The 27,968-nt window shown below is 44.6% G+C and overlaps 1 protein-coding gene across 1 annotated transcript in view; it reads right to left on the bottom strand.

Annotated features, from left to right (window-relative positions):
• Positions 1–27,968, bottom strand: part of LOC105280806 (E3 ubiquitin-protein ligase MIB1) — a 357,459-nt gene that overhangs the window by 9,841 nt on the left and 319,650 nt on the right. The window lies entirely within an intron of this gene.

Raw genomic sequence — 27,968 nt, forward strand, 5'->3', positions numbered from 1 at the left:
GGCTTAGTATGTCGAGGGAAAGGGGGGTTTCGAGCACCGAGAAGAGGAGGCCAGGTAATCGAACCAAAACTAAATCACAACTATCAACTAATTCTATTCGCGGAGTTTGGACGTCGCGGGGTTGAAACGTCTCACATCGGTGGACGGAGTCACGGCGCAGTGCATACTGGAGAACGAGGGTGTCAATGAAAACCGGAGGGTAAAAGAGTGAGAAAATGTGTATCGCGATATAACAAGAACAGTACGCTCAAAATTAGGTCTCCCGATAAATAAATGTACAGCTCTTGTTTGTTGAGATAACATTCAATATTCTTCAAGTTTTAGTAGCAATTAATATTCAATAAATTACACTGTTAGAAGTTGATCTGTTACACATGTGTGAATATTAACACGTTACACATTTAAAATATGTGAATATTAATGCGTTACACATATTTGATGCATGATTTTTAAACATCATGCACTTGCGTCTGAAGGTGCACGTGTAAAATAGGCTAGAGAATGTGTAAAAATCACACACCTCAATGTATGAATTTAGTCAAACACCCAATGATGCATAAAATAGTCAAACACCGTAGTATTCACATATGTGTAATGTTTCTATATGTGTGAATATAACACATATTGAAAAAAGTCACACGCACTGACCAGTCACACACTACACAGTTAGAAGCACTGTGTGAATATTATACACCTTATCGAAAATATATTACGAATCACCTAGCAACGCAAACAGTCGCGCGAACTTATGGCGGCAAACAGGCTCTTGTGCCGAGCGATAATTATTTTGCCTGCTTATAATTTGTTGCTAATGTGTTCCAGTAGTGATTAAAGACAAATTATAAAGTCAATAAGTAGTAAGGCTTAGTCTGTGATAATTGTTGTGTTAAATTGAAAACGATGGAACAAATGTATTATAACATTTACTGCACTTTTTCATAGGTTACTAAGAAGGATGGTCTTTCAGGTCTGTGACTTATTGGTGTGTGTAACTTTTCATAGGGCTGGAAGTGTAACTTACAAGGAAAGTCTCTCATATTAGGTATTCCTCTCCGATTTTAATGAAACTTGGTAGATTTGTAAAAGGATCAAAAATATTCGTATTTCTTCTTATTGACAATCAAACATGTTTAAGGAATAAAACCTGCAACCTTCGAAAATCTAAATTTTTGAGGGCTGATTTTACCCCTTAAACATGTTCGGTTGCCAATAAAAAATTACAAATATTTTGTCCTGCTCTACAAACCTTCCAAGTTTTATTAAAATCGAAGAGGACACCTAATATGAGAGACTTTCCTTGTAAGTCACACACTTCCAGCCTTATGAAAAGTCACACACACCAATAAGTCACACACCTCCATCAGTATGAAAAATCACACACGCTAATAAAGTAAAACACTCATACATGCGTGAAAAATTCACACACTTATAGACGTCTTAAAACGGCGGACACACATCACGCGCGATAAAGTGTGTGATATTCACACAGTGACTTCTAACAGTGTAATAATCTATTTAAATTGCATTTTGATTGCCTTGGCTGATACCGTAATTGTACTGATAATGTATTTGTATTTATATCCTGGAAGCGTTAATTCTTGTGAAAAACATGTATATAATTCCTGTTTAGACATGCATATTGCTCCAGAAGGTGCATGAGGCAAAGTGCAAATTTACGAGGGCGATAAAGTAGCTTCTGTAAACACAGTACGCGGATAAGCAGACCAGTTGACGGGATGAGGCGGGAAGCCTCGCATCAAGTATAAAGATGAATCGAAAGAAAAGTGTTGACACGAGAAAAACAGCGATCGCATGCACACAAGATTTGCGATGTAAAACAATGAAAAAATTACATATCAGAAAAAAGATACCGACAATGTCGAAAAAAGAGAAGAAAAGAAGTTACGTAGAAAGGCCGGAAAAAAACGAGAGAGAGAGAGAGAGCGAGATCGAGAGAGAGAGAGAGAGAGCGAGAGAGAAAGAGCGAGAGAGAGAGAGAGAGAGAAAGAGCGAGAGAGAGAGAGAGAGAGAGAGAGAGAGAGCGAGAGAGAAAGAGCGAGAGAGAGAGAGAGGAAGGAAATAATTCGATCGATCGAGCGAAGTCGCATAATTTATGCGTTCAATATTTAAACGTAAGAGCAAAAGAGAAAGCGACCGCGGCCGAGCAAGTATGCGCAGCCTTCCCTTAAAAAAACTATATTAATTCCAGGCTCCTTTAAAAGTTATTGCAAAATGGGGCGGGGAGGGGACATGCAGGGTCTGAGGCCGGTGGAACTTTCCCGCGGCGATGGAAATAACTTCGGCATAAAATATGACGGCGATAGCACCGCTAGACGAGTCGCAGGTGCACCAGCGGGGTAGGTCACCCGTGATCGCTGCACTCGTCGGCTATTTTAATTCAGACCGGGGGTGGGAAGGGCGCGACGGGCTCATTCTCCATGCCCATAATGCAGGGGCGGATCTAGAGGACAGGCGAACAGTAATCGTCGAAATGGAAAATTCAATTCCCAGACGGTTAAATTCTATCGCGATCGAAGGATTCGCGAAACGCGGCAGATCATGGCAAATCATGTGAAATTTGACGGGCAGCTGAAACTACGGTAAACGGTAAAATTTGGGGCAACCGCACCGGTTTCAATGACTTTAACATATAATGTGAAGGCTCTGATTAACTTGCAAAAAGTTTTAGCCGTTGCTCGTTGCGTGTTTATTACAAACTTATGAATAATTAAAGATAGCAAGGTTGCCCCTAATCTCAACATTTATCGAAATTACTCTCATATTTTGTTCCTACGTTCTCCTTGTAACATTTTTCAACGCTTTTTGGCCTTTGAGTTTGTTTCGCAATCCCTTTCGAATGAGATTTTCAATTATTTTTAGTTATTTGATAGTTATATACTTTCATACTTTTGAAGTGTGTCCGCAATTTTCTTCCTTGTTTATTTCTTAATGCCATAATTCCATATTGGGTACGCTATATGAAGTACGGCAACTGCTTCTATCACGGTGCACCTCTTCGTCCAGTGCTCGTACATCGAGATTATTAACGAACGTTGTTTACGCTACCGCGAATATTATTAGTACTATCATTATTAATGTCGGCCGTTAGCGCAAATTAATACGTTACTGCTATTATCTTTATTTGCTTCACGTAATCACGATCGAAATTAAGCTTTACTCGCGTTCTGCATCTCTCGCATCGCAAAACACATGTAATTAAATCTTTGTGCAAAACAAGTAACGCGAATCCTAACACTTCCGTAAAACTGCGATTCTCTGCAAAAAAGGTAGCTTAACAAAAACTGCGAATGAGTTTGGACACTTCCATTAATTGTAGCCCGATTTAAATGGTTTACGAACAAAAATAAACAAATAAAATGCCAACGAAATAAACACCTTTTGACACAGATTTATGATCTAAAAATGCACTCATAATACTTAGCCGCGCCAAGGTTTTTGAATAAAATATTTGTATTAAATTTGTTTGCTTTATATTATTATCTCCTTTATTTCTTCTGAGTTTTATCTAGTTCGTTTTTGCGTATCTTCTACTTGGTGCAATTTTCTGATTTTACTATTTTTTTTAAAAAAACATTTTTATGAAACCAAAATATGATTAAAACAGTTTTATGAAGTTCGTTTTTGCGCGTATATTTTGACGCCTTTTTTTACCTTTTTTAAAAAAGGTAATTTTGTAATGATTGCACTGACATTCAGCAATATCACTGAAGAACTACAATTTTGTTGCACTCGTAATCTCTTTAAAATATCTGCACTCGTATTTTTATAATATTTTTGAAATTCAATATATCTTACAGCGTGTACTAAAATAATTTTATTTATTTATTAAAACAATGAAAACAATGCATTATCTTTAATTTATGGATAAGTATTAAAATTTCACTATTTATCTTTAATCGTTTATAACTTTTTGTAATAAACAACGAACGACGTTCGTTAACTTTTTCCAAGTTAGTCAAGTTCATATTCTTGACAATACCCGTTAAGATCATTGAAATCGGTGAGATCGCCCCTAATTTTGTCATTTTTTATCATTTTTTGAATAGATTCTGTTTTTCTGCACGCTTGAAATAGGAGCGAGAAATTTTTGGTCGAGACAGAGAAAGAGAGAGAAAGGGAGAAACAGATGATTCCGAGCCTGAAGTACGACGGACGACGGTGACGCTTGGCGACGCCGCGTTTTTCGTGAATGAGTCCGTCCCGTTTATTCTGCTTATTCGATCCCTCCGACGAAAACATGTCTATTCGTCTTTAGTCGGCCGACCGTAAGGTGTAGGTGCCGAGGAAGAGATATTTTGGCACTGAAACATATCCCGTCTGCTGGAGGCTGTTTACGTCTCCCGCGTCTCTCCGTCTTCTCGTAGATTCACATCCATCCGAGGATCTGTTCGACTCGATTACGAGCGAATTCTGTCGTCATCACAGCGATATTTCGGCTATTTTCTCCTCGATGGAACATGAAGACTTGCGTGTACATACACGCTCGTCGCTCGTAAAATGTAATATAATAAACTGTCTTCGCAGAATCCTCAGAGTCTGATAATAAGATTAGCGTTTATTATCATTTGGTTCATTCTTTCTTCTGAGATGACAAAGAAGAATGTTTTCCGCAATTGCTATCATCAAAAACCGTATGTCAGCGTGCTCTTACTTGAGAATGAAGAGCGTCCAAGTTTTTCTTCTGTCCCTTATCGTTTTGCAATAATTCTTTCCCGCGTGGTGGCTTGCGCGAAATGGCAAAATCACGGCCCGCATTCCGAATGCAATCCCTTACAAATTTATATCTAACAGCTTGCACTCAAATTACGTAATAGCAAATGTTTAGAGTTTGTGTTATTGCCGCTATTTGATACTAGACAATGTTGTTAGAAAATCATTTCAAAGACTGATTAAAATTACTTAGCACCGAGTAATCTACAAGTAATTTCCTGTATTTGGGAATTTCTGTTTGAAAACACGCAACGATGGACAACGCATTAAATGCGTTTCAAGATCGCTTGCGCGAGAAAGTACGCACGAAATCACAAATAGGTAATGCGGAAAGTTCCCGAACGATATCAGAATTAACGCGCCCTTAATTAATACGCCCATTAATGCTCGCGCTGTCGTCTTAAACTCGTAGTTCGCGGAAGTTTTACTGCATCGTTAAATCGCTGCCTGGAATGCTCGTGCCGAGTTTCAAAGAGCCCGTGTCTCTGTCTCCTCCCCGAAAGTGAAAAGGATAGGCAGCCTGCGATCTTAATGGCCATAATAATCCGGTGTTTTGAATCGCTCTTGTCATTAGTTCGAACAATCCTTCCGGTTTCTCGCGCTTTGGCGAGGCTCCAGGGCTACGAGATGAGAAGATGAAGAAAAAGGCCCAAAAAAGTGGATATCACGGCTCTGAGAAAATCCCGGCGCTTTTCTGGGTCGCTATTGTTGCTTTTCTCGCGATGCAATAAATTACGTGAAACGTTAAATCAAATTTTATTATGCTATTTTACCGTGAGCTGTAATTAGAATCCCATTCGAACTCTGCGTTCCCGGCGCGATGCTGCGAATACTTTCGGATCTACGTGTTTTGACGCGCTAACGCGCATCTCTTTTGGAAAGTCAAACACGAAAGTATCGCATAAAAAAAGCGTTTATCTCCATCGGACAATATCGAATCCCGCGGCGCGGATGCACACTCGAGAGTTTATCCGTGCAAACGCGCGTTTTTTGCTCCTGCATACACCTGTAACTTCGTGCGGGCCGCCACCGGCGCGGCGTGAACGCGCTATTTTGCTGAATCGATCAATCCATCCCCCATTAACCTTCTCGTTCGCAGTTTGAAAGCCAGCGCGAATGCACGAGTAAAAAGAATGCAGGGAAAGATATTTCCGTAATAAATTTGCTTTTTTATTTCTATAATAAATTCACGGCTTTGCCATTAAACGCTTCTCTTTTAAATAGCACGATTAATTAGTCCGAATTGATTCTTTAAATATACGAAAAAGGAAATTGTGCAAGTGCAAATCTTTCTCGATAGTTGAAGGCGATTCAAGAATAAGAAAGTTAGAAAATATGATCACGATAAAAAAACAAGAATTTTCGTCGCGGATGTAATCGAGGATACGTCCATTCTTGGCTCACTTCCGGTGGCAAAACGAGGCGCGGCCTGCTCTGCAAGTAGCTCACCCTGTTTTCGGCGTTTCGCGAACTTTTTGGCCGTGCAATTCGCGAGACAAACAGCATTAACTCCTCTCTTGCGCGGCGTTCTCGAATAAAGTTACGTAGATTTGTCACGGGACAAAAAGCAAGCACGTTCCACCCCCGTGACCAGGAAGGGGGTGGCTTCTAGGTTTCTTCCTCGAGTTTCTCAGACGCCTGAAAAGTGGTTTCCTTCGGGGCCCTTTATGTTTTTCTCCTTGCGTTTCGCCAACTTCCCGCCACGGCTTCCGCTTTTTCGCATACAGGATGCCCCGGAAAATCTATATAACGTGAGCCAGGAAGGCGATATTCTCTCAAGAATTTTGAAAGAGGGAGAGAAAGAAATAGAAGGGGGGAGACGTTTCTCTCGTCAAAATTGAAACCCAGATCCGTGTAAACCTCCAAGGAACACAGAAAAGGTGAAACTTGCGGATCCCGCGATACAACACGCGAGCTGCGTCTTCTATTGATTCAAGATACCCGATATCAGGACGATAATGCAAATTTCTTTGAAGGCGTATCGAACTCGCATGTAAATTACTCGCGCGTACATTTTGTTCAACAAATGTGACTTTTCCCGGGGATGTCGAAGAATCGTGAAGAGTCGCGGAAAATCCGAGATGGATCACGGACGACGTTCCATTTTCTGCGCTAAATTAACGACGATAATTAGTGGATCGGTGAGTCGCGGTCGCTCCTGCTTTTCTCCGGAATTTTGCCACGGTTTTCTTTCATCAGCGCCGACCGATCGACCGACAACCTTCCCGCGAGACGGAGAGGAAGCGAGTGCGGCTTTCGACCTCGTCGTGTACCTAGCAGCCGGGGTTACTTCGAGTCTCCGCCATTAGTACGCGAGTAAAGGCTATTTTCAACGACGAACTCGTAACCCGATACACAGGCGACGGCGCCTCTGCTAAGGGAAAGAGTTCCCTCCCCTCTCCAGGTATAAACGAGAGGACAACATCCTCTTTAATTATTCTCCGCAACGCTTCGCACGTTAAAATCATTAAATCGCTCCGGCGATAGATGCATCACAAGGACGTATCGAATTCCTAGACTATGAGTTTCGTGACGAACCTGAAATCGTTTCTTCCAATAAAAAGTTTTGCAGCTATAGATATCAATCTTTGAGTAATTTCTTTGTTCTTTATGATTTTATGAAGTTTGGCGAGTCTCAATTCGCAGGCATACATATAAATGAAATAAATGCGGAATTCGATTTTATGCAGAAATACATAAGTGTTTCAGAAAATGCCGTATTGCTCCACGCACAGGGGCGAGAGAGAGCAAGAAGATTTTTAAAATTTTATTATCCGTTTTCTGTCTCGGCGGTCGAGAAGTTCCGACAGCATACACGAAGTTATCCACATCATGTAGAAATGACACGAGTACAGGTAATACATTTTTCTTGCTGCGCAATAATTTTGTACATCAGAAAACATGATTACCACGTATCAACATATCATATTACCACTGCATCGTTATTAAAAGAAATAGATTTTATAAATGTTCCAACATTATCTCTAAATAATGCATTTTTACGTGACTGTGTCACGCTTATCAAATATCAGAATTACATTTTGTTTATATCTTGCAAATCCATTTTGAATAATGCGCACGTACAAGATCGGAAAGAGCAGCGACGTTCATCCATTTGTTTTTCTTCTTATGTCTTCGAGAATCATCTCCGTCATGAGGCTGACGTTGACAACGAAGACAACAAAGACAACGGCGACGACGAAGATGACGGCCAAAAATAGGAGCAACATTAACGCGTAGACTCGTTTCGTACGGCTCAGCGGACCGCGTCGACTTCGTGGATGCAATGTCTTCGGCTGCCAGTAATTTTAGACGGCGCAGCGTCGGCCGTCGCGACCAAGTTCTCTATCTCGGAGAGTCGCCCGGTAAAAGTGACATCGTAAGTTTATCGTACGTGCGAGATATGCGGAGCCCCGTTAAACTTCGCCCCGCGGAAAAATGGATTTCGAATTCGTCGAGGAATCTGTCGTTGACAGATGCGTCAGCAGCTGATGTCACGGGGGAGAGAAGTTGGACGCCCAACTTGCGCGAGGGTTTACGAGCTTTCCCGCAGACTGTTAACCACGGGGTGAGACGTGTCGTGATGTGCCAGGCAAGCTAGGTGAGAAGTTTTCTAATCACCGTTATCCAGTTCGATCTGCCGGCTGATTGCCAATGAGACTCGTCCCGCGGGAACTTGTCGTCGGAACTAAAACAATCATGTTCGAGGAGTCTATTAATCAGCGGGGGCGACGCGAGTTTCCGCGCGTTCTAATAAAATTTTACAGAGCTTCGCTGCAAAATGAATCCCGAAGGCAGAACGTGAACGTGTCAGGTGCAAGAAACTCGGAGCTCCCGAAGAGGCAGCGTGATAACTTTTTCAACCAAGAATTATTACCATATATTTTGCTGCCGCTTCGCGTGGCGAATGTTGGACTCGCGCCACTTGGAAGTTGGAGATTCGTCCGGCGATGTTGTTCGCCGGGATGTATTTTGGTATCACATAGTCGTTCTTGGCGGAATTGCAAATCGCGATGACAACGCCGTGCGAAATTCCGAAAATAATGGGATCAAGTTTGCGCTGACTGGAAACTCGGGTTCCATTCACGAGGGTCCGCTCGACTTCTGTTGGCCATCGAGACGGCAAAGTCCGAAGGAGGATTCGCGCTGCAGAGACTCGGGATCGTCGATTGCGTAATGCCGATGCCGAGTGATCGCACGGTAGTCGCGCGGTCGGTCAACGACGTAATCGATGGCGACGTAAAGTATAAAATTGAAATTAATTGCGCCGCGCGATACTAAATAAATCGTAGAAGCACTGGCCGCTCGCCAGCAGCCGTTATCGCCGTGCGTATCTTTCTATAAATAATCTCACGACGAGCGATCGTGTAACACCGCCCTGCATTTACGGTACTGTCCTTATGATCGCCGGTAACGGCGCCTGACCGAGTCGCCGTCATCGTCGGCGAGAGTGTATCGTCATTGACGTCGATCGGTGCCAATAACAATCGCGTTAACGATCGGCGGCGCAACATTAATGTCGGGGTGCAACTTTGTTTTCACGCGAGCTGGCTGCCTCAGGCATGGCCTCACCGGAATTTAAAGACATCTGCTCGTCCGCCAATGGCAGCTGCCAAATGCCTCCATCCCCGAAATATCACGGCATACTGTTACGTCGGATTTAAAATCCAACCCATGGCGCATGAGAATCAAGTGCGATCGTTGACATTTAATCGAAGAGTGACGTCAACGCGATTGTAATCGTGCATCTTCAGACAATTGCATTTTAGAATAAAAAAACTGTAAGTGTCAAGGATAATAAGGTGCAAATATTTCACTCACGAACGTATTTAAGAAATATGGAAATATTATATTTACATAATAATATATATAGTAATTATATTACATAAAAAGAAGATGAAGAGCCTTGAACAGATAACTTGTTTGCATTTTTGTCACTTACAACTTTTCTCATGTCAATTTTCGATTACGCGAGAAAGAAATATCGAATTACATATACGGTGATGTCACTAAAACAAATTCATAGATCTAATGGACTTCAAGAATCTTGAATTTGCAAAAAATTGATTTTCCCCAAATTTAAATTAGATAAAAATCTAATATAATAGTGCTAAGTAAAATTTTTTAAATTTACTGTAAATTCTGTAAAATCAATAAAAAGCCGAAATACGGTACCGAAGATGTTGGAGATTCTGTTTTACATAATACATAACGAAGTTTTTTACCCCAAATATTCACTTTTAGTTTCTGGATGCCAGGATGCACAAAGGATTACATGTACGCCTTTGTACATGTAAGAACACAAATATGAAGAAGAGAAGAAGGAGAAGAAGAAAAAGTGAGACAGAGAGGGAGAATCGGGTAAGTTATCACTCGAGTCTGGATCAGGAATAGTCGCACCATGTGGTGGCAGCCGTGGGACTGACTATTTTCGGGTAAAGACAAATTTGGCGCGGCGAGGCGCTACGCGAGGGAGCCGAGAAGCTAAGCTGAGCCGCGCCGAGCCGAGCCGAGCCGACGCGTGGCAACCGTCTCGAAGTGTAAGCTTACATGTGCACACGACGATGACGGCGACGACGACGAGGGGGGTGTCGGCTCCTCGTGACTTGAGAGGAGAGGCCAATGGGATCTGTGCAGCCATTTTTAGAGGGCTCGTTCCGAAGCGGCCGTGTGCTCGACGCTTTGGCAGCATTCAGTCCGAAGCGGTCACCCGGGTTGGCAGGATTCGAAGCCACGAGGAAGTCGGGCCCAGCTGTCGGCTCTCGGTGCGATTCACGCCATCAGGACTCCTCGGATAATCCCCCGTCAGGATCATCACCAGCCGCCTCACCAGGAGGATCCTCTAGCACGAGAGTATCGCGACGTTAAGTTAGGTACTCCTCGCTGAAGGGTGTTTCAGGATCTTCCAGGATCACGGTGAATTACGTAACCATGCTGGATTCGCAAAGTCACCGCGTGAGGACGGATCCGGATACCGAACACGTAGAAAAGGGTGCTGCAAACTGCAACTGTGCGAGCGAATTGGAACTTGAGCGATCCAGCTCGCTGGCACCGGGCGACCGTTCCGTGCTTCCTTACTTCCCATAGTAAATGTGACGTATGGAATGTAAAGAAGTATGGAGCTGCGCCTTGGTGAGTCGTCGGAGGCGGAAGCCGGAGGAATCGGCTCTTCGAGGGTGTCTCTTGAAGACGAATCTCGATCGAAGGAAGGAACATAGGATGGAAAACGAAGAGCGGAAGCACCAGACGATCTGGGAGGGATAACAGTGAAAGGATCAGCAACGAACGGTGCGCTTGCAGGAGAAATCTTGTGGATGCGTCTTGCGAGACGCGATAGATCCCGGGATCGACAGCGGCCAGCCGCCAGAAATAGATCGCTTTCGCGTAACGAACGCCAATGTGGCCCAGGCATCACTCCATGTACATATGGTTCCCCGCGGCCTCTATTTATGGCTTCGTTGCCGCTACCATGTGGTCACCACTTTTATTAGCTTCACGAGACGAGTTTCTCGTTGTTCTCAAGGCTATAACAGGACTCGTCTATCCCGATCCGTATCCCTTTCCTCGAGTATCCCTGTCGCCGAGTTGACAGTTCGTATAGCTGATCGCGCAAAGATGTTTCCTACTATTCGCAATCAGTATTCTCGTGAAATGTTTAATTGATCCATTTAATTGCAGCAACGAGAGAGAGAAATGGAGAAAAAACTGGACGGCCGAGAGGAAGAGAGGACGCGCGTGCGGCTGTTTTCGAGTCCGAAATAGGATCCACGCAAGCATCGCCATGTTTCCAGAAATAAGTTCTCCGGTTACAGGGTCTATTTCCGGTGCACGGGCCGGCAACGCGGAGGAAGCGCGGCGAACGGTGACGTACGCGCAGCTGCAGGTGCAATCTCGCAATGCAACTGCACGGCAGGAGCGCTACGCGCGCGGCATCCGGCTTTGGTGTCTGGGAAAAAGATTCAGTGTCGCTCGTAAAAAATGGTCAGCCAGTGACATCAGTGATATCCGGTGCGATCGATTACGGTTCATGACGATTACGGTTTGCGTAACGAGAACGAGCGAATGCCGTGACCGTACCGGCGAGTAAAACACGCGATTAGGTGAATGTGCTAATGAGTTACGATAAGCCTTGCTTTCTAGGATAGGAATCATGGGCTTTTGTTGTTTAGTCCAACGTAGACTTTTCCGTCACCTTTTTCCAAAAAAGGTCAAAAGGAGAATAATATCGTTTCAGAAAATTATATTAATTATTGTAATAAAAGCCTGACTCTTCTCTTGCGAGAGCAACTTTTATTAGCGCTAAAGAGAAATATTATATTGTGAATTTTATTAAAGATTTTTCGATTTAATTTACTTCAATTATTTATTATAATTAGTGAGAATTGTATATCTCTTATTAATCTTTGTTTCTGATATGTTTTTATTGAATATATATTATAGCACCTGATATATTCTTAAATCGTATTGCTCGTCGCTTATTCGATTGCTTATTCGAGGTCGAGTGCGAGTTTACGCGATGTTCGCGGCGCTAATTTTAGTGAACAATTCTGTGATGTAACCCAAAGTTCACCGGCTGGTACATCGCATCGGATGCGAATTTATCGACGGTAAAATAGGTTTGCGCTCCTCGTGGCGCGTAATGCTCTTGATTAAGCCGAATGAATTACGCTGATATTATTGCCGTGAAATAATAATATTACTCCCGGTATTATTGGCTAATGCCGCCATTTGCATTAACGTCGGCACCTGCTAATTGGCATCGCCCATCGCGTTTTGTCTATTTGCCGTACGTGTGTACGCAGTACGTCTGATTATGCTAATCGCCGCGGCGAATAATAACGCGCATCGCTTAAACGAGTCTGTCGAATTCGGAGACTTGCCAACAAAAACAAACGAAAAAAGAATTACGTTTTCCTGTAGTCTCCACTTTTTTTTTCATCTCTGAATAGCTTCAGTAACCAATTTAAATTCGATTGGAAAGCAGGAGATATCTACCAGAAGATCTTGAAGAATTAGAAGGATAAATGCAGTTCCTCGTACAATTTCTCATCATATAGGAAAAGATTAATGTTCCACCCGAGAACTCGGGGTCGCGCACCCCGTCACCCGAGGACGTCATCGAGCTGCCGGGAGTTGGGGGTGGGCCTGTAGAGAGGATTAGAGCGCGGATCACGCAACGCTTCACGATAATCACGGACAGCTCGGATGCAACCTTGGCACGTTTTCGGCGGGTCGATAAACGCAGTATGGCAGAGACGAATCGGTGGTCAAAAGGCCCGGGGTAAGGGGCCCCGCGGATTACGTAGCGCCCAGTAGCTACGAGGGTCGAATGACAGAATCGCGCGGGCTATATTGGCTGCTCGGTACGATCGTCACGTTCGCCGCGACAATTTATGACGATTGGAATAGCGGCCGTTATGCGTCCGCGCGATGCAGCCAGACTGCAGGAGGACGTACCTGCGGTACGCGACACCTTATCAAATTGGTTCAATTAGCGGCTGGCGCAAGAAAGAATTCATGTGCGAGGTCCGTGAGAGGAACATGCGTGCGTCTTCATTTCTCCCGATCTCTACTTCTTAACGCTGATGTCAAGAAAACGAACATGTTCTCGCCGACTGCGAAGGTGTCACGATGTATTCTCAAAAAAAACTTTTAATAATTAGATCGTAATGTACTATAATTATTATTTTAAAAATCTATGGTTATAAAGAAATTTAAACATTTGGAAAATTTATTGCGTATTGTTGGAGCTAGATGAAACGAAATGAAAGAAATGTTGATTAGATATCTTGTACGGCATCACATGAAAAAGGTGTCAAGTTCTCCGGATAGAAAATTAAGATATTATTCCTTAAACAAGCATAGAGAGATCCCAGCAACGTGGTTTCGTTAGAGGGTTGCGTTTGGTCGGGTTTCCGTGAGGACATTACCTTATTCCCATGAGTGTCCCGTAACAGGAGCTATTTAGGGACACAAGGAGAAACGACGTGGATGGGTGGACGCTGCTGAGATTGTACTAATTAAGTCTCACCTCCCATTAATTGCCGTTTCTGTCTTGTCAGTGGTCGCAGACTGTCGTTGCGGCTGGCGGACACTAGTAGTTAACCGAATTTCGATATCGACATGTTTCATTCCATGAACAAGTTTCTCTCTATCTCTCTCCTTCTCTCGTGCTTTCGACTGGACATTGATTCAAGACACATATTATATTTTACGCGCATTTTATGAAATTTTTACAATTTTGATTGAGTAATGGATCACTAGAAGAAGAATCTTGGGAAGATTTTTGACAACCAGAAAAGCTCAGGCATCGCTTCGGCAATTTTTTTACGACAATATGTTTTTACATCTATATGTCACGTATTTGAATAATTTGAAAATTTGAAGATACATGGGAATATTTTTCTAATTCTAAATAAAAGTACGTGTTAAAATATCTTTACTTGATCTCATCACTGCGGGCTGTATTTCACCGTCTCAATAAATCTCATTTACCAAAAGTTGGTCCATCTGCTTCGCAATGGGCAACCGTGCGAGCGTCAGCGGTTCGCTGAAATATCGCAGTCCGGCCTAATATATCGGATCGTCTTCGCGAATCTCGGAGCTGCCCCATGCCCGGCAGGACTACCGGCAGAATTCGTGCGGGCAGAGTCGCCCGCGGTCGCGTACGTTTATCAAAGTCAGGGGGTGGACGATTTCCAGATTGAGTCACGGAGCGAGTATCTCTCTCTCTCTTCCTCATTGGGATCATCCCGCGTGCGCATCCGAAAAAAACCAGCCCATGGCGACATCGCAATCGCGCGATCTAGTAAAACTTGAGATGCATTCCGCGCGTGACACGCGCTACGTGCACTGCAGCTCGTTTCTTCCTCGCCCTCTCTTTTCCTCGATTTTTTTTCGGCGTAGATACGTCCGTCCAATTTTCGTCGTTTTCAATGGGGGCTCTCGATGCTCGCTCGATAAATCCATCTAGACGAGAGAATATATCCGCGCGCTTGCCAGTTTTCGCACGTAAGCGAAACGTCAGCTTTCCTAGTTTCTTGGAGCCGAGCCGCCGCCTAACTCTCGAGTTTCCCCTCCCCTAGGTCGATCGTTGGATTCTCCAATGTATCTCGTGACGTCAAAACGTTCCAGAAGACATCCCATTATTTTTTATAGAAATCACGAATCGTGAAAGTTCATTCAACAATATTAATCAGCTTCAGATTGGAGTAACTCCCCATTCATAATTAATCAATTATTATATCTACAATATTATTGCAACCTTGATTACAATTAATTATTATAACAATTGGAAGATGCAAGATCTTTCTGTACGTAAAATAAAACCGATTATCCGCCATTTATATCACCGATTATACAGCTTTCACGATACACCGTAGAATCAGGAAGGAAGATGACAATTTTGCAATTAAAATAGCGTGATGGATTCGATGGAGCGTTCCGTGGAACCGGCGCAATGGAGACGATCGTAGGCGACTCACGGAGTGGCGCTTCGACACCGATTGAAACTTGGCCCTCCGGCTCAGAGGCGTTGAGTGCACTTCTCGGAGCATGACACGAATAGCCGAGCATCGGGCTCGAGGCGCGCGTTTGAACTTTTAAAATAAGCCGCGGCCCTTTCTGCGGGCGGGTAGCCGACGCCGCGCCGTTTCGGCAGGACGATCACGCGCGGCCGCCCGTCCAACTTTGCCGGCTAATCAGAAAAATCCACACTCCACCGAGCTTATTGAATTGTCTTAGCCCGGACCCGGGTGCCCCCTTTCTTCCGGCGCTCGTTCTTCCTTGCGGAGAAAAGACGATCTCTCTTTTTGCGTCTAGGACTCCCCTTAGTCAGATTTTCCGTTGCGTCTTTTGTCCTTATCTATCCTGTATCTTTATCTGTCTTGGCGCTTACTTTCTATTAATTATCGTATATAAAATTTGTCGAGATAATTACATATAAGTTTTCAATATTCTTTTCGTATCTACTTGCAAATTTAGTTCACTCGATATTCTCGAGAATAGATTTTTTCGATTTTTTGTACATGAGGTGAGAGAGCAATATAAATTCTCTACCAGGGAGTGGGTATTTATTTTATGTTAAGCTATATGTACTCTCTTTCTCTACTTCAGCTGAATCATTATCTTAATTCTTTCTTTAAGGTTCTAATCAACGTCTAATTGCATATTTTTTTCTTATTCTTAAAAGGGTCGGTTTTAAGGCAGCAATAAATATCTTTTACCGCAACCATTATCGTCACAATCTCACCTTTCGCGTTTTTACCCGCGCGGTAAAACGCGGTGCTCACGAGTACCTCGAACGGATCTCGATGAATTATAACGGCGTATAAAGATCAATTACATCAGCCCGTATGAATCTTATATTCGCACTCCAGTTCGCTAGCTCGCACAGCGCTTTCGGTCGCGATCCCATATTTTATCATGGTTCTACCATCATCATAATCGATGTGACCGGCAACAAATAGCGACGCAAATCTCGCGCGTCTCATCCTCGAGCGATACATCCCCCTTTGCACGTCCTCCTCACGCGAGGGGTGAGCTTGGCGCACGGAGCAATTTTTATCGTCGATACTTTACCCCCATCGTGTATTGCTTTTCCGTTACTCACCGCGATCTTTTCCAATGATGATTGGCTCGTATGTACGTCATTTGGATCGCGCGCGACTTTCACTCATCAGAGATTAATTTCAAGTAAATGATTTATCGAATCATATGTATTACCGATTTTCGTAATTGATCTTGATCGATATTCATACATCAGATTCGTAAGAACGCGCGTCCGAATTTTAATGCGGAAGCACCCTTTATAGCGGTTTATATCGCTACACCAGGGTTAATTTGCTACGAAATTGCAGCCTGGAAAACCTCTCGAAATACTCGGCTGACAACGAGCGCCTCACATTAAATTCGGTATAGCGGGTATAATACCCGCTGCCGATGCTTCACACGCTACGCAAGTTAGAGTTTTCGAATTTTTTATTAATATTGCGATAATGACTTGCCGCAACAATGGTCCCGCTTAATTAGAGAACTTTTGTACACTCGTGCGCGCAATTAGTCCTTTTAACGGACTGACGTAAACTACCTATTCCGCGCGCGATGCGCCACGATATTAAAGTGCAGTTCCGACAAGCACGGTAAAAGCTGTAATTTTCAGTGGAGGATTTAATTCGAAGCGAGCGGGGATTCCACGGGAAGCGTCTCGAAGATCTGAAGCCCGCTCGTTTTCCTAAGATGCATTTATAACAAGTTCTTGCGAAACGCCTAGTTCCTGTACGTGCGAGATTCCTTTCGCCATTTAGATTTAAAATTCAAAAAAGAAATGTCGAAAAAAGAGTTGTCTTTTACTGACTAATATCATCCTTGCAAAAAAAGGAAATAGTCGATTTTACGGAAATGTAATTATTTATATTTACGCGAAAGATTTCATGTATGCTCTAAGCTATTAAATTCGCAGGATTAAATTCGGTCGAAATTCGGTTACTTGGAAAACCATTTTATCTTGAGAGGGAAGCAGTAAGATGTGATATTTTAATCATAAAGTAAGAGGGAGAGAGAGAGATAGAGTAAAGGATTGCATATTTCATATTCTCATGTAAATCGCACGCAGAGAATTCATCCGGAGTGTACATCGGCTCTCGTGCGCCGTTAATAAGATACGACATTATAAGGAGGATTAAATTATGGCTCGTCAAATCTCTCTGGCTCGGCCCTCAATATTTAATCCGTAAACTCGCTTAATACCTTCCGGCTTCACCGGCGATCCGACGAGATCCAACGTAATCATCCTGTTTTCATTGGCGATGATGCCAAAGATGATTTCATTTTGACCAAGCTATCCTTCGCGCAATCGTTACACTGCTGAATTGTGCCCCTAGACATGCATCTCGCGGAGCGCAAGTGCAGTGCCAAATCCGTGAATCTGCATGATTCTCGTTTTACGTTCTGCGCTTTAATAATGCGAGATACCTCGCCGTGCATCTAGTATCTTTATTAAATCCGCTGTCAGTTTTGATCGCGTAATAATACAAAGCGCAAGTCTTATAAATGATTATAGACCTGGTTCTTTTACGTCAGCTGAATGTCTCCATTGTCGTAATTGCGAAACCGGAACATGACATCGCGGAGTCTGCGATTAGAAAATTATGATCGAAGAATTGCAATGCTACGAGCGATCAGTCGACAGGAAGCATTTACATTAAACACGTAACATGGTATAAATATTCGCAGGGGTCTTGGTCGAGACCTAACTTAGATAGCATGACGAAGTGCGTTTCAGAGACGTGGAAAACATCCTCGAGCGCTAAGACACGCTTTGGCGTCCGGCCATGCAACCTTCCCGGACGTTATTCTCCATTCCGACCCCCGATTATCAAGGGTATGCCCCCTCCCCCGAGATGCACGAATTTAATCCACTCTAGCGTAAGACGGTCTTCCTTGGTATTTAATTCAGTATCCGATGCCCGGAGATATTTTTGCGTCGGTTTAAATAAGTAAACTTTATTGCTGAATTTATAACAAACAATGCCTGTTATCAGGGACTTTTTGACAGCGTTTTATCAAAATGCTGTCGATGTGTTTTGTGGCACGTTAAAGCAACGCGAGAATAATTGTTTCGCGCCAAGTTTCGGGCGCGCTAAAAAGCTACGCGTCAACAGCCGCGCGACCGATATTAATGGAATAAAGTTAGCGACTCTACATCTCGCACGAGTGTGCGAGGACGTAAGGCAACCGCGGAGAGATACACTGCGACACGTTGATTAATCGGAAAGCAAGTTTCCGTCGACGCACCGTGGAAAAAGCAGATTCGTCGAACAAACAAACTCAATTACGCTCTTTCCATCCGATAGATCTCTCGCCTCCGACGAATTTTCGTTGAATCTCCGTGCTCGATCACCGGTATTCTCTTCCGTGGATTCATTGTTATACAACTTCGGATCGGCCACAATTATTGCTTTTTGAAAAATGTTTGTATCAATATCAATTCTTATTTTTTGTTTTATTATCAGCTTTATTTTATATATCAGCTTTCATTATATTTTATTTCTCTTCAACATATCTACTTGCAACTTTCATTAATTTAGTTCAGGATATAATATACTTGTTCTATAATTCTATCCCTTTTCATTTTTTCCCTCAATCGCGGCAAAAATAAATTGACTGATTCGCGGCGACCGCGGGATAAAGGTTGCTCCCTCTCATAAATGTTCGTGCTCCATCGTCTTTATCAGCTGTCGTGATCTTCGCGAGTGGGGCGCGGGCGCAAATTAGAGATTTAATCTAGAAGATTAGTTTTTCTATCATCCTCCATCTAGCGCGGCAAGAGTGAGGAGAGAAGCCTTTTCTGGCTCGGGATTCTCAAAAGGTAGGCAATATGTATGTCACGTGCCGTTCCGTGCAGCCTCCCTCGCACTTCCGACCATCCGCCACCCCCTGGTTGTCTATAGTCCTTCTATAGAGGGTTGCACGGGTTACGTGCTGCGCGTCAGGGCCGTAAGGCGATGTAGGAGCCCGGTTTGGCCAGGGATGGGTCGTTCTCCGTGAACCGCATACCGAAATCCGCCGGCAGCGACCCAATAAACACCGGCACCCCGACGCGGCGCGGCGCCGCGCGGCGAAAATCGAGAGACGTACTCGGAATTTCCCGGCGACGGCGGATTTTCATGGGCACCGATCCAAACTCGATCTGCCGCGAGATTCCTCTTTACTCTTCACGCCTCGATCGGTCGGGCGAACGCGTCCCGTTTTGAGATGTGCGAGGAACGTTCCTTTTGTGTCCTGCCTCCCGATGAAACGTCTCGTCTCAGCGGAGGTTTCGATCGGGGCAGGCGAATTATACGTCATGATCGATGATCAGTAGATTGCATTGACGATATGAAGAATAGTATTGTATATACAAAAAGAATACTTGAAGAATCGCGCTACAAAAGAAGATGAGTCCTGCTTGTGAAGGTATTTTTAAAAAGGTATTAAATCTCCTTTTTTTACACTTAAAAAAATGTTAATAATAATTAGTATCTCTCGAAATTATTCTTTTTTATTACTATTATTCTTTATCGAATTGTTTCCTTGCAAGTTTTCTGCAACAATTACTTATTTATTCTACAGTTTGAATCTTCACACGTATTATTTTGTTTTTACTGCTCAATTTCTTGTAAGTATTTATTCATGTTGGCAGTCACTTTTCGAATGTGGAGCAATAAAACGCCGTGGAGCAGTATAATTGTATCGTAAAAGAAGTTAGCTTAATAAAAAAGAGTATTTTCCTCACGTACTTGAGGAGAAATCAGGTTTACGCATCAATAAAATGTTGGTTTTCTACGACACGGCTGTTATCTAGGTGCGGCCGCAGAAAACGCATCTGAGATGAAGAACTTTGTACAACATTGACAGTTACGCACGGAAAAACACAGGCGTGAGAAAGGGAGAAACGAGAAAATAGGATCGTATATGGCAGTATCTGATAAAACGTTGCTTTTTCCTCATGTTGCGCAATATGTATATAGAGCGTATATACGTGTTCTAAAATAAAAACAATACGAGAATCACCATTAAAAGAGAAAAGTTTTTCCTTAACAAATTGAAGATCGATATGAAGGCGGTTAATGCGATTAAGGGTAATATTCTTCTTTCTGGAGCCCTTAAAGCGCTTTCCACCATATCGGAAGTATCACAGGCGGAAGGATCTGAGAGAAAAAAAAAACAGGAAAAGAAAGAAACGATCCGTGAAGACGAGTACACAAAAATACCACTTCGTAAATCTGAAAGCGCAAATCTTAATGCGCAAAAAATAACATCGTCTTCCCGGTGGGTGGATAGGGAGGAAACGGATTCAGGGGAGCGTCCGTCGACCGCACTGTAATGGCGCGTTTGGGGTGAGCGAAAGCCGCGAAATGCCCGTTTCGAGTAATCGTCGATCGCGGAGCGGAGAGGAGGATGGAAGTGGGTCGTCCTCGTCGTCGTCGTAGGTGACGAAGGCGCGGAAGGGAGGAAAGGAAAAAGGAAGAAACCCGGCTTCGGGGTAGAGCGTAGCCGTGTGGTGCGCACCCCTTTCCGTTCTATTACCATAGCAATGGCGGCAAATCAAATTGAATAAAAATTTATGTATCAGAAGGGCAATAAAACGGAATAGATTTGGGGCAGGGCACGAGGCGCGGTGGAATGAGGCCGCGAATCCATCAGCCGACCGGGGGATCCCCCGATAAAGCGGGGATACGTCGTTTCGGTCCTGGGAAGGCCGTCGCGTACCAGGCCAGGATTCCGACGCCGATTGGAGCGGGATCGTCGTCGAATTGTTGCCGCGAAATTTATTCCACTTACACATCCGCGTGGGCAAACATGCGCACGTGGAAGGGCTTTACCATCCTACTGCCGCCGCCGCCGCCACCGCTGCCGTCTCTGCCGCCCTTTTCCCCGGACGACGAAATCGGCTTTACGATATTACGCTGCCCATGGAAGCCCGGAACATCCGGTTTATGCGCCCGCTGCACCTTCGTCCTGTACTCCGTCGCGCCGCGCTCCGAGTATGCCATCTTTCAGCGCGGTTTTTTCTTTCTACCTCTTTTTCCCTTTTTCTTTTTTTTTTATGAAAACCACAGCTTCCACGGGAATTCGCGATATCGTAAAAGAGAAACGGTTTTCGCAGACATCGTAAATGCCTTAACGCTTACACCTGCCAAATAGGACGCCGTAATCGGTATCGTAGCGTGCATCGAGCCATTGTTTCGTAAAAGCGTATTGTTTTTTGGTACCGAATGATAAGAGAATTGTATCCGCAGTATCATCAATTTTTTCGTAGTGGTATTCGCATGGTATGACCAACCATGATTTGCAAAGGACATTAAAGTCTTGACGCCACTGTTATTAATTGAATTAACGTAAGAATTAACGTAAAATAATCTGCCTGCTAATTAATTATTTTCAATAATTTGTACAATAAGTTTCGTAGTTTTATAAAATTTTGGCATGACACAGAGTAACGCTTTCACAGATGGAAGCGTTGAAAGGGCACAAAATTTACAAAATGGCCGGAAATAGTTTTCGTCTTTTTGCGCCTGTTGTCGAACGAATCGGGTTTATTTTTTTACTTTGCATCCGTACGCAGTTCCCATCCGTGTTATATTCATCGGTCAAAGGATGTTCTGTGAGATGATGTTTTCCAGTCGTTACGTGCAATCGTTTATAATTCACGCGTGCAACGCTCTCATTAATGTCGACATGTCTGATAGAACGAAATAACGATTACCGTCGCGCACCGCGAGAAATGACATTATCAATTTTCGGCCATATAATTATGCAAAGCAAATGTTGCTGGCCCGATAGGTACGCTATGCACGAGCCAATGCATTTTAAGCAGGCAGGGGAGGCCTCAAAGTAAACAACAAAGTAGCGGTCACACACGTGAGTGAATGGCAGCCGGGGATCTCGCGGTAATCGAATTATCTCTTGCAGCCCCCTCTCGCATTTCTGTCAAATTGGAAAATTTGTTATCCATCACGGAAGTACATAATCTCATCTCTTTCGTCCTGACGAGTAAAATTTACGCTCCGGGGAAGAACGTAGCGACTAAAATATTCCAAACCTTTATATCTCAAGTTCATGTCACGCGCGACATCCGAAATAATCCATCCGCCACCCCGTCACGCGATCTTCAAATTCGCGACCTCACCTCTGTTCCACGGTGGAACTTCCACCCTTGTCTTTCGCTCTCCCTTCCGTCTCTCTTTCCATCTCCTTTTGGCAAAATAGCGACGCTCTCGAGAAGCGCGACGAACGATCGGCTGCGAATCCGAAACGATTGCCGGCAACGTAGATAAACGGCGACGATATGTTCGACTTCGCGATCTCTCGATCGCAAAGCATCTCGGAAAGTATCCAATTCCACGATGCTGTCAGACGACGCGGATGCGCTCGTCGTTGGGGCTTAGGGTTTCTGTCGTTTCTTCGTCGTTTCTTCGACCACGAAGCGCACCATCGTGGTATACTCCGGGCGGTACCTCGCAGCTCGTTCCGCGAGATTGAATCAGGCCCGCATGGCCAGGTTAACGCACATGAGGTCTGAATGCATAATGTCGATGTAAATGAGAGCCAAAGGTAAAGCTGTACGGGTGCACGAGCGGCTTCCGTTCTCTTCTGCCCTTTTTCCCCTCGTTTTTCCACTTCACTCCTTCTCTCTTTTTATTTCAATAGTTTCCTCGCCACTCTGTTGATCCTTCCTCTCCCTCTCTCTCTTTCTTTCTCACGGCTTTTCTTCGTTTCCCTCTTCTTTCTCTTTCTTCTTTTCTTTCTTTTTCTCCTCGCTATCTCGCCGTCAGTGGCGTAATTTCGTTTGGTGGGGCGGTCTTGCACGGCGAAATATGATTACGACGATAGCGGTAACGACGTTACCGGAGCTGACGCAGCCGGAGCCAGACCATCTATCCTAGATGGGTTCTGGGCTACGGTTGATCCAGATGGATACACACACGGCGGTACATTGCCAACCGCGCTGTCCATCCGCCTATCGACACCCGGTCCCACGGGATAATTTAAAACAGCGCCGATTGTTATTGGTTTAACTCCACGTTCATGTGCCATTCGAACGAAACGTGGTCTGTCCGATCCCGATCGCGACAAGGTTCAGCCTCATTCGCATAAACGGATTTCCGTGCTGCACGAGATAATGATCTACGTTATTACGCTATAAAATTATGAAAATTTCACCCTCAAACTCAGCTCGTATGAGAATTCAGATATTAGTTGGATGGACGTTCGAAGATTACGTAAAACTCTGGCTCTTTCGTCGCGTCTGCGGATTTTCCGGGCAAATATTAAATCGATCGAATTTTCTGAAAGGAAAAGTTTGCAAGACACGTCTTTCGCAGGCATTTTTAACGGCAAGGTTTCAAGTGTAAAATTAAAAAAGGGATTCTCGAGAAATAAAGCTACATGAAAGATGAACGTTTATTCGATAGTAGCAGTTTGAGTACACACAGCTCACTTCGTATTTTAAATTCATACGTTTCGTACGCGTGCACGTAGGAAAGTGAGCCTTTTCCAAAACTCTCTGTGAAACGAGCGAGTTTCGCGCTTGCGGCTCGTCGGGGCCGATAAGTCGCGAGTAATCTTTCCTCTTGAGGACACGATCGGCCAGGTGGACGCTTTGTCCTCGATACCTCCCGGCCATCCGATGATCGATAACGCGCAAACTTGATTCTCCAATGAAAACTTGCAGACTACTCCGTGCTCGTGCTACGCTACAGCGGTCTCCGCGTGTTCCGGATACAAGGACCACCTGGCTCTCCCGCAGGACTTGCATCCGCTCGAGGACGTCATCCGAGTGCTCGGCAAGCATCGGCGAGAGAGAAACGCTTTAATCCCACGTAGCTGGCTGTGTTCCTATTCGTGCCGGAGGCATTCGCGTCGCTAATACGGAATCTCAGGGGTAGATCTTCGCCAAGCAAGTCGGACGTATTTTCAGGACGCTAAGACGCTCTGACGTTCGCGGGTCCAAAAACATGATCGATACGACAGCACCCGAGGAAACCGTCGGGTCGCGTCATTCCCTTTGACGTCAATGGTTCCATGGCCGCAATTTGGCGAGCGGTCGCCACGTCTTTGGGGATTGTTTGCGTGGGATAGAAAAGAGCACACGAGGCACATCAAAGTCTTCTTTCGCCACTTTAGTTTTGTGGTCTAATTGTTCATGGAAAACTTTGCTATTTCGCGACGACGCAATCGATAGGAGGCTTTTTGCAATCCGAAAAAGTCTCGCGGATGATCGATGCCAAGAAAAGAGTCTCGCAAAGGCTGAAATGTCGACACACTCGAATCGTGTCCCTCGATTCCTTCCGGAAAACCTACCTTTAATTGTTTCCACGCTGGTGCACACCTCGGTAAAAACGAACTTACGGGCACGGTGGAACTTCTCCCGTCGTTCGACGTTCGCGTCGCAGTCACGACAGATTGCAAGAAATTAATTATCGTTTTTCAGTGCGGCGAACTGAGCCGCCGCTCCTTGATTTCGGTCTTGTTAGCTATCTAGGCGCTCGCAGTGGTGCAATTGCACGTCACGTTTCCAAGGCGGCGTTATCGTTGATCGCGGCGAACAATCACTATATTTTTTCTGATCATATGAAATTTTATAATTATATGAAGTAATATATACTCATGCAAGCGTGTATTCGCACAGGCAAAATTTATGCACAGAGCCCAATACATTTTTCTACCGTTGCCGATATACAACAGTAAGTTTTTAAACCTTTACAAAGTTACGAACAAAGCTTTAAAATAAAAATTTTATTCTTTTTCATTAGTGATGGTTGCTTGACAGTACAATTTCTCGGTACAATTATTGAACATTGTTTCCTCTACAAAAGCACAAATTACACGATGTGTACGCCTGGAATCAAGCACCTTGCGGTATTGGCAGAAATTCGCCGAGTGACGTAATAAGGGAATCCGTTTGGTCGATCGACTAAAACTTTTCCTCGCATTTATTGTTTTCATCACGCCAGTGCTCGACGGAGCGAACACTGGATTAGCGGATTACACTTGCGATTCGCGTTGGCCTTCGTGCAATATGCGCGGCTGTATTTGCTCACAATGTCCATTGAATGAAGTTTGTTTGCGAATGGAATTCTATCGTCTTATGTTACACAGAGATATCGCGATAATCCTCATTCATTTACATTGATCTCTGCGTTTTCGCGAAATGCACTTTAGAGTAAACAAATCTTTCCTATTTATACATATGTAATTTTATTTCCTGTAAAAAGATGGTAATGTATCGAGATTTATCGAGGAGTATCGACAAAGTCGTCGAAATGGTGTGGCTTGTGCGTTATACTATATACGTTTATTTGTCCATGGATCGGCTAATTGATAAATAAATTAACGAATTAATTCCGCGTATATGCTTGTAGTCCGCAGCAATTTCGAGGAAAATGTGACAATATAGACGGGGCGTGACGTAATGTCCACTATGGTCCGGTCATATTCGGTAGGCATCATCATCCCTGCTGTCGGCAGAGACACGATGTAGGCGTAGGGAGAATGGATAGGCAGTGGGATAGCTTGGTAAACAGGCGGTGCTGAATTATGACCGAGCGTTTACGGCACAAAACGATGTAGTTGATTTCAGGCCGATACATCGTGATTGAGCGCTCGCAAACGAAGCTCCTTGTCCGCGTCGTAACGTAATTGCGTTTGTATCAAACTTGTTTAAAGTGAACGCAACGGATTTTCCGATGCGTAATGCCGAGTGTAACTGGAACGAAACGTAATGAATGTAACATCAATTTCCACTCGCAGTTTAAATCTATTCGGAAAAAATTAATATCTTCTTATCTTCGCCGAATCAATTTTTCTTTCAAAATTCCGAAATTCAAAACTCCACTTGTTTTTCTAATAGGTAATTTCCATTGAAAGAATATTAATTCCACATCGGACATTGAAATTGTACATTCCAGAGCTGAATGCCGAGCGATAACCAAGCCGCAAACTAAAATGCAAATTAAAAGGAGGGTCGGATCGATCAGCTCGGCGGGCGATCGAACGTGTCGCGGTCGGGTTTTTGGATATGTTTCAACGGTCGCGTTCGTGCACCGTTGATTCGCGGGGTCGGCTGCCCTCCGAACCCGGCAGTTGCCGTTGCTGGATGAACGGCCACTATGTCCCTCGTGCGTCATTGGCCAGCAACTCGATTGGATCGCTGATTTTAATGTGTCGCGAGACGGGCTCTCGGCCGCATTCACGTTTGCACGCATCAATAATGACGTAGCGCGTGCAAAATCAATTAAATCAATTAGCGGCGCGAATCAAGGGGGCTGACGGGGGTGGCGTGCGCGTTCATGGGAGGGATGATGACTCAAAACCGCCTGTCCGTCCGGTGTGTGTCTACTTGTCTCCCCAATGCGCGTTGCTCAGGCGTGATCGGCGCGTTTAAACAGCGCCGTTTCATCACGCCAATCGCTCCACGTGAATTTTGCGGGATCTCGCTAACGCGAAAATACGCGATCCTTCATTTTCTTATTAATTATTCCACGCTTGTTTCTCCGCCGAGTATCCATCTCGACGCGATAACGCGCGCGGCCCTTATAAAAATTCATTGAAATTGACTCGCGCCACTTACCGCCCTCGTGTACTCAACAACGTATCGGTCAAGCTGATCGAAATGAAATCAGAGCGAATCAGGCAGATGAAATAAGAAGCGTTTCACGAGCTAGCAGTCGGAATTGAAACTGAAAATGGATATTGCGCTGTTCGCTAACGCGTCACGCGTTCCACGCTAATGTATCCCGTTCTAATTATATTTTCCCGATAAGCGGGAAACGTGTAATTACTTCACATTTTTGGGCGAGTCATATCATCAGCGCGCGTGTAAAAATCTCATTTTTGCTTGCGGCACATTTTCATTGCGAGAGGATTCCGCTAATTCGAGGGGTGGGAGGGATCGTTACTGTTCGCCACGAGCGTACATGTCCGCCGTTCGCGTTTGGATCCGAGAATCATCGGGCGCACATCGATGACGATCATCATCAACGTCGGGCGATACCAAACGGCCGTTTCGCGCTACGGTTCGGTTATCTCCTCGCTTCACTTAAGATTGATATTCGTCGTCGTGGTGGATGCGCGTACATATCGGCGAGCGCTGGCAAAACTGCACGCTCACCTAAAGCGCATTAATTAAATGCCGCGCGGCAATAGAGCGGCGATCGATGCTGAGTCGTCGCTCGGCCGGCCGGGATCGCGCGCGAATGCGCTTCTCCTCCCTGCCAACTCTCAACCCCCAGCAACCCCCCGCGTTCGCGAAATCCCGCCGCAGTCAGGACGCAACCGCATTCGCACGCACCATTCGTCCTCGCGCATCGGAAGTTCGGAACTTCCGCATGTGTTGCAAATTAACGCGACCGTTCTTGCGAACGGTACACCGCGGGCGCGGCCGGCACGATCGATAGCCGCGGATAAACGAAGGCACGGTTCCGTATGATAAAATTTGCCCATCGTCCACCGCGAATCGCGTCGATGTATGATTCCATCGGGGTAAACAGAGACGAATTGCATGAAAAAAAGGACGGACAACAATGACGCAACACGCATCTCGCACGGTTGTCATTGATACCGCGAAAGTAGCGCGTTAGGTAGTAGACTATTAAGGGAATCGCAAGGCTTTCCAGCTACGCGCCAAAAGGCGGATTAACGGAATAAACAAAACGTGCGTGGCTTTTCAAAGATTTACCCGATCGATAGACTCG

The sequence above is a fragment of the Ooceraea biroi genome, chromosome 6 (genome assembly GCF_003672135.1).
Source record: "Ooceraea biroi isolate clonal line C1 chromosome 6, Obir_v5.4, whole genome shotgun sequence".
NCBI classification, from domain to species: Eukaryota; Metazoa; Arthropoda; class Insecta; order Hymenoptera; family Formicidae; genus Ooceraea; species Ooceraea biroi.